The sequence below is a fragment of the Triticum aestivum genome, chromosome 6A (assembly GCF_018294505.1).
Source record: "Triticum aestivum cultivar Chinese Spring chromosome 6A, IWGSC CS RefSeq v2.1, whole genome shotgun sequence".
Classification (NCBI taxonomy): domain Eukaryota; kingdom Viridiplantae; phylum Streptophyta; class Magnoliopsida; order Poales; family Poaceae; genus Triticum; species Triticum aestivum.
The window spans coordinates 323,970,200-323,978,994 of record NC_057809.1 but is presented as its reverse complement, the minus strand read 5'-3'; positions in this window follow the sequence as shown (position 1 = coordinate 323,978,994).

Sequence of the window (8,795 nt, the reverse complement as noted above, 5' to 3'; positions counted from 1 at the left end):
AAATTCTCCAAAAAGTTTTGCTACATTTGGACTCCGTTTGGTATTGATTTCCTGCGAAGTAAAAAACAACAACTGGTACTGGGCACTATGTCAATAGGTTAGTCCCAAAAAATGATATAAAGTTGCTATAAAATGATTGTAAAACATCCAAGAATGATAATATAACAACATGGAACAATCAAAAAATTTAGATACATTGGAAACATATCAGCCTCCTCCCACGGAGAAAGAAGAATGGTTGTGCATAAGCCTACTCCCTCGGAGGCCCATGTCACTGTTGAGATTCCAGCTGTTGACACCACCGCAACAGAAGACAATGGTCATGAAGAAAATATAGAAAGAGAAGATGAGGAAATCCTTCCTCGGTTGACCCAGAACCCGAGATCATCACATGTGCCTTCACACAGTAAGCCCATAAACATTTGAAGTCCCACGATGCCAATCACCCAAGATGAGTTCTGTGAAGCGCAACACCCTGAACCCCCCCTACATGAAGTTATTCCTTGTACGCCACCAACTCAAATCACAACGCCTGTACTTGGAACTCCCCAAGCTACACCAGAAGATGTGGAGAAGACCACGCCATCACCTCATGCGTCACCCTTATTCCGAAGGCTTCGCAGAGGCCCAAGGCCCTCTTGAAGGAAATATGCCCTAGAGGCAATAATAAAGTTATTATTTATTTCCTTATATCATGATAAATGTTTATTATTCATGCTAGAATTGTATTATCCGGAAACGTAATACTTGTGTGAATACATAGACAAACAAAGTGTCACTAGTATGCCTCTACTTGACTAGCTCGTTAATCGAAGATGGTTATGTTTCCTAACCATAGACATGAGTTGTCATTTAATTAACGTGATCACATCATTAGGAGAATGATGTGATTGATATAACCCATTCCATTAGCTTAGCACCCGATCGTTTAGTATGTTGCTATTGCTTTCTTCATGACTTATACATGTTCCTATGACTATGAGATTATGCAACTCCCGTTTACTGGAGGAACACTTTGTGTGCTACCAAACGTCACAACGTAACTGGGTGATTATAAAGGTGCTCTACAGGTGTCTCCAAAGGTACATGTTGGGTCGGCGTATTTCGAGATTAGGATTTGTCGCTCCGATTGTCGGAGAGGTATCTCTCGGCCCTCTCGGTAATACACATCACTTAAGCCTTGCAAGCAATGCAACTAATAAGTTAGTTGCAAGATGATGTATTACGGAACGAGTAAAGAGACTTGCCAGTAACGAGATTGAACTAGGTTTTGAGATACCGACGATTGAATCTCGGGCAAGTAACATACCGATGACAAAGGGAACAACGTATGTTGTTATGCGGTATGACCAATAAAGATCTTCGTAGAATATGTAGGAGCCAATATGAGCATCCAGGTTCCGCTATTGGTTATTGACCGGAGACGTGTCTCGGTCATGTCTACATTGTTCTCGAACCCGTAGGGTCCGCACGCTTAACGTTACGATGACAGTTTCATTATGAGTTTATATATTTTGATGTACCGAAGGTTGTTCGGAGTCCCGGATGTGATCACGGACTTGACGAGGAGTCTCGAAATGGTCGAGACATAAAGATCGATATATTGGACGACTATATTTGGGATAGGTTCCGGGTAAGATTGGGACAATACCGGATCACCGGTAGGTTATCGGAACCCCCCGGGAGGTATATGGGCCTTATTGGGCCTTAGTGGAAAGGAGGGGAAAGGAGCAAGGGAGGGGGCTCCCCCCCCCCAAGCCCAATCCGAATTGGGAAGGGGGTCGGCCCCCCCTTTCCTTCCTCCCTCCTTCCTCTTCCTCCCCTCTCCTACTCCTAATAGGAAAAAGGGGAGTCCTACTCCCGGTGGGAGATGGACTCCCCACCTTGGGCGCGCCACCCTCCTTGGTCAGCCCCCTCCTCCACTCCTTTATATATGGGGGCAGGGGGGCACCCCAGAGACACAACAATTGATCATTGATCTCTTAGCCGTGTGCGGTGCCCCCCTCCACCATAATCCTCGATAATATTGTAACGGTGCTTAGGCGAAGCCCTGCGACGGTAGAACATCAAGATCGTCACCACACCGTCGTGCTGACGGAACTCATCCCCGACACTTTGCTGGATCGGAGTCCGGGGATCGTCATCGAGCTAAACGTGTGCAAAAACTCGGAGGTGTCGTAGTTTCGGTGCTTGATCGGTCGGGCCGTGAAGACGTACGACTACATCAACCGCGTTGTTATAATGCTTCCACTTCCGGTCTACGAGGGTACGTAGACAACACTCTCCCCTCTTGTTGCTGTGCATCACCATGATCTTGCGTGTGCGTAGGAATTTTTTTAAAATTACTACGTTCCCCAACAGTGGCATCTGAGCCTAGGTTTTATGTGTTGATGTTATATGCACGAGTAGAACACAAGTGAGTTGTGGGCGATATAAGTCATACTTCTTACCAGCATGTCATACTTTGGTTCGGCGGTATTGTTGGATGAAGCGGCCCGGACCGACATTACGCATACGCTTACGCGAGACTGGTTCTACCGACGTGCTTTGCACACAGGTGGCTGGCGGGTGTCAGTTTCTCCAACTTTAGTTGAACCGAGTGTGGCTACGCCCGGTCCTTGCGAAGGTTAAAACAGCACCAACTTGACAAACTATCGTTGTGGTTTTTGATGCGTAGGTAAGATTGGTTCTTGCTAAGCCCGTAGCAGCCACGTAAAACTTGCAACAAAAAAAGTAGAGGACGTCTAACTTGTTTTTGTAGGGAAAGTTGTGATGTGATATGGTCAAGGCATGATACTAAATTTTATTGTATGAGATGATCATGTTTTGTAACCAAGTTATCGACAACTGGCAGGAGCCATATGGTTGTCGCTTTATTGTATGCAATGCAATCGCCCTGTAATGCTTTATTTTATCACTAAGCGGTAGCGATAGTCATAGAAGCATAAGATTGGCGAGACGAAAGTGATGCTACGATGGAGATCAAGGTGTCGCGCCGGTGACGATGGTGATCATGATGATGCTTCGGAGATGGAGATCACAAGCACAAGATGACGATGGCCATATCATATCACTTATATTGATTGCATGTGATGTTTATCTTTTATGCATCTTATCTTGCTTTGATTGACGGTAGCATTATAAGATGATCTCTCACTAAATTTCAAGATAAAAGTGTTCTCCCTGAGTATGCATCGTTGCCAAAGTTCGTCGTGCCCAGACACCACGTGATGATCGAGTATGATAAGCTCTGCGTCCATCTACAACGGGTGCAAGCCAGTTTTGCACATGCAGAATACTCAGGTTAAACTTGACGAGCCTAGCATATGCAGATATGGCCTCGGAACACTGAGACCGAAAGGTCGAGCATGAATCATATAGTAAATATGATCAACATAGTGATGTTCATCATTGAAAACTACTCCATTTCACATGATGATCGGTTATGGTTTAGTTGATTTGGATCACGTGATCACTTAGAAGATTAGAGGGATGTCTGTCTAAGTGGGAGTTCTTAAGTAATATGATTAATTGAACTTAAATTTATCATGAACTTAGTACCTAATAGTATCTTGCTTGTTTATGTTTGATTGTAGATAGATGGCCCATGCTGTTGTTCCGTTGAATTTTAATGCGTTCCTTGAGAAAGCAAAGTTGAAAGATGATGGTAGCAATTATACGGACTGGGTCCGTAACTTGAGGATTATCCTCATTGCTGCACAGAAGAATTATGTCCTGGAAGCACCGCTGGTTGCCAGGCCTGCTGCTGATGCAACTGACGACGTTAAGAACGTCTGGCAGAGCAAAGCTGATGACTACTCGATAGTTCAATGTGCCATGCTTTACGGCTTAGAACCGGGTCTTCAACGATGTTTTGAACGTCATGGAGCATATGAGATGTTCCAGGAGTTGAAGCTAATATTTCAAGCAAATGCCCGGATTGAGAGATATGAAGTCTCCAATAAGTTCTATAGCTGCAAGATGGAGGAGAACAGTTCTGTCAGTGAGCATATACTCAAAATGTCTGGGTATAATAATCACTTGATTCAACTGGGAGTTAATCTTCCGGATGATTGTGTCATTGAAAGAATTCTCCAAATCACTTCCACCTAGCTACAAGGGCTTCGTGATGAACTATAATATGCAAGGGATCGATAAGACAATTCCCGAGCTCTTCGCAATGCTAAAAGCTGCGGAGGTAGAAATCAAGAAGGAGCATCAAGTGTTGATGGTCAACAAGACCACTAGTTTCAAGAAAAAGGGCAAGGGGGAGAAGAAGGGGAACTTCAAGAAGAACAGCAAGCAAGTTGCTGCTCAGGAGAAGAAACCCAAGTCTGGACCTAAGCCTGAAACTGAGTGCTTCTACTGCAAGTAGACTGGTCACTGGAAGCGGAACTGCCCCAAGTATTTGGCGGATAAGAAGGATGGCAAGGTGAACAAAGGTATATGTGATATACATGTTATTGATGTGTACCTTACTAGAGCTCGCAGTAGCACCTGGGTATTTGATACTGGTTCTGTTGCTAATATTTGCAAATCGAAACAGGGACTACGGATTAAGCGAACACTAGCAAAGGACGAGGTGACGATGCGCGTGGGAAATGGTTCCAAAGTCGATGTGATCGCGGTCGGCACGCTACCTCTACATCTACCATCGGGATTAGTATTAGACCTAAATAATTGTTATTTGGTGCCAGCGTTGAGCATGAACATTATATCTGGATCTTGTTTGATGCGAGACGGTTATTCATTTAAATCAGAGAATAATGGTTGTTCTATTTATATGAGTAATATCTTTTATGGTCATGCACCCTTAAAGAGTGGTCTATTTTTGATAAATCTCGATAGTAGTGATACACATATTCATAATGTTGAAGCCAAAAGATGCAGAGTTGATAATGATAGTGCAACTTATTTGTGGCACTGCGTTTAGATCATATCGGTGTAAAGCGCATGAAGAAACTCCATATTGATGGACTTTTGGAACCACTTGATTATGAATCACTTGGTACTTGCGAACTGTGCCTCATGGGCAAGATGACTAAAACGCCGTTCTTCGGTACTATGGAGAGAGCAACAGATTTGTTGGAAATCATACATACAGATGTACGTGGTCCAATCAATGTTGAAGCTCGTGGCGGATATCGTTATTTTCTCACCTTCACAGATGATTTAAGCAGATATGGGTATATATACTTAATGAAACATAAGTCTGAAACATTTGAAAAGTTCAAAGAATTTCAGAGTGAAGTTGAAAAACATCGTAACATGAAAATAAAGTTTCTACAATCTGATCGTCGAGGAGAATATTTGAGTTACGAGTTTGATTTACATTTGAAACAATGCAGAATAGTTTCGCAACTCACACCACCCGGAACACCACAGCGTAATGGTGTGTCCGAACGTCGTAATCGTACTTTACTTGATATGGTGTGATCTATGATGTCTCTTACAGATTTACCGCTATCGTTTTGGGGTTATGCTTTAGAGACGGCCGCATTCACGTTAAATAGGGCACCATCAAAATCCGTTGAGACGACGCCTTATGAACTATGGTTTGGCAAGAAACCAAAGTTGTCGTTTCTGAAAGTTTGGGGCTGCGATGCTTATGTGAAAAAACTTCAACCTGATAAGCTCGAACCCAAATCGGAGAAATGTGTCTTCATAGGATACCCGGAGGAGACTGTTGGGTACACCTTCTATCACAGATCCAAAGGCAAGACATTTGTTGCTAAGAATGGATCTTTTCTAGAGAAGGAGTTTCTCTCGAAAGAAGTGAGTGGGAGGAAAGTAGAACTTGATGAGGTAACTGTACCTGCTCCCTTATTGGAAAGTAGTACATCACAGAAACCGGTTTCTGTGACACCTACACCAATTAGTGAGGAAGCTAATGATGATGATCATGAAACTTCAGAACAAGTTACTATTGAACCTCGTAGATCAACCAGAGTAAGATCCGCACCAGAGTGGTACGGTAATCCTGTTCTGGAAGTCATGCTACTAGATCATGATGAACCTACGAACTATGAAGAAGCAATGGTGAGCCCAGATTCCGCAAAATGGCTTGAAGCCATGAAATCTGAGATGGGATCCATGTATGAGAACAAAGTGTGGACTTTGGTTGACTTGACCAATGATTGGCAAGCAATTGAAAATAAATGGATCTTCAAGAAGAAGACTGACGCTGACGGTAATGTTACTGTCTACAAAGATCGAATTGTCGCAAAAGGTTTTTGACAAGTTCAAGCAATTGACTACGATGAGATCTTCTCACCCGTAGTGATGCTTAAGTCTGTCTGAATCATGTTAGCAATTGCCGCATTTTATGATTATGAAATTTGGCAGATGGATGTCAAAACTGCATTCCTGAATGGATTTCTGGAAGAAGAGTTGTATATGATGCAGCTGGAAGGTTTTGTTGATCCAAAAGGAGCTAACAAAGTGTGAAAGCTCCAGCGATCCATTTATGGACTGGTGCAAGCATCTCGGAGTTGGAATAAACGCTTTGATAGTGTGATCAAAGCATTTGGTTTTGTACAGACTTTTGGAGAAGCCTGTATTTACAAGAAAGTGAGTGGGAGCTCTGTAGCATTTCTGATATTATATGTGGATGACATATTGCTAATCAGAAATGATATAGAATTTCTGGATAGCACAAAGGGATACTTGAATAAGAGTTTTTCAATGAAAGACCTCGGTGAAGCTGCTTACATATTGGGCATTAAGAGCTATAGAGATAGATCAAGACGCTTAATTGGACTTTCACAAAGCACATACCTTGACAAAGTTTTGAAGAAGTTCAAAATGGATCAAGCAAAGAAAGGATTCTTGCCTGTGTTACAAGGTGTGAAGTTGAGTAAGGCTCAATGCCCAACCACTGCAGAAGATAGAGAGAAAATGAAAGATGTTCCCTATGCTTCAGCCATAGGCTCTATCATGTATGCAATGCTGTGTACGAGACCTGATGTGTGCCTTGCTATAAGTCTAGCAGGGAGGTACCAAAGTAATCCAGGAGTGGATCACTGGACAGCGGTCAAGAACATCCTGAAATACCTGAAAAGGACTAAGGATATGTTTCTCGTATATGGTGGTGACAAAGAGCTCATCGTAAATGGTTACGTTGATGCAAGCTTTGACACTGATCCGGACGATTCTAAATCGCAAACCGGATACGTATTTACATTAAACGGTGGAGCTGTCAGTTGGTGTAGTTCTAAACAAAGCGTCGTGGCGGGATCTACATGTGAAGCGGAGTACATAACTGCTTCGGAAGCAGCAAATGAAGGAGTCTGGATGAAGGAGTTCATATCCGATCTAGGTGTCATACCTAGTGCATCGGGTCCAATGAAAATCTTTTGTGACAATACTGGTCCAATGAAAATCGAGTTCATATCCCCTAATAGGAAAAAGGGGAGTCCTACTCCCGGTGGGAGTTGGACTCCCCCCCTTGGGCGCGCCACCCTCCTTGGCCGGCCCCTCCTCCACTCCTTTATATACGGGGGCAGGGGGCACCCCAGAGACACAACAATTGATCATTGATCTCTTAGCCGTGTGCGGTGCCCCCCTCCACCATAATCCTCGATAATATTGTAGCGGTGCTTAGGCAAAGCCCTACGACGGTAGAACATCAAGATCGTCACCACACCGTCGTGCTGACGGAACTCATCCCCGACACTTTGCTGGGTCGGAGTCCGGGGATCGTCATCGAGCTGAACGTGTGCAAAAACTCGGAGGTGTCATAGTTTCGGTGCTTGATCGGTCGGGCCGTGAAGACGTACGACTACATCAACCGCGTTGTTATAACGCTTCCGCTTCGGTCTACGAGGGTACGTATACAACACTCTCCCCTCTCGTTGCTGTGCATCACCATGATCTTGCGTGTGTGTAGGATTTTTTTTTTAAATTACTACGTTCCCAAACACCTCTATCTCCATGTCCAGTATCCCTGAAGAGGATGTGCAACACACCATCTCAGTCGCACGCTGACGTGGCTTGAAATTGCGTCGGTAATTCCCCAAAGAGGAAGGGATGATGCAGCACAGCTACGGTAAGTAGTTCCCTTAGTTATGTAACCAAAGTTATCAATCCAGTAGGAGAACCAAGCAACACTATGTAAACGGTACCTGCACACAAAGAACAAATACTTGCAACCCGACATGTAAGAGGGGTTGTCAATCCCTCTACAGTAAAAAGATAGATTAAATTATGGTTGATTGGATAAATAGATCTTGCAAGAACAAAAAATAAAATAAGTAAAGGTGTAGGATAGAAAGTATGTCTAGAGGGGGGTGATTAGACTACTTGACCAAATAAAAATCTAGCCTTTTCCCAATTTTAAGTCTTGGCAGATTTTAGCAACTTAGCACAATTCAAGTAATCAACCTACACATGCAATTCTAAGAGTATAGCAGTGGAATGTAAAACAATTGCATATGAAGGTAAAGGGAAGAGTTTGGAGGGAGCAAACGCAATGTAGACACGGAGATTTTTGGCGTGGTTCCAATAGGTGGTGCTATCATACATCCACGTTGATGGGGACTTCAACCCACGAAGGGTAACAGTTACGCGAGTCCACGGAGGGCTCAACCCACGAAGGGTCCATGAAGAAGCAACCTTGTCTATCCCACCATGGCCATCGCCCACGAATGACTTGCCTCACTAGGGTAGATCTTCACGAAGTAGGCGATCTCCTTGCTTGTACAAACTCCTTGGTTCAACTCCACAATCTTGACGGAGGCTCCCAAGTGATACCTAACAAATCTAGGAGACACCACTCTCCAAAAGGTAATGGATGG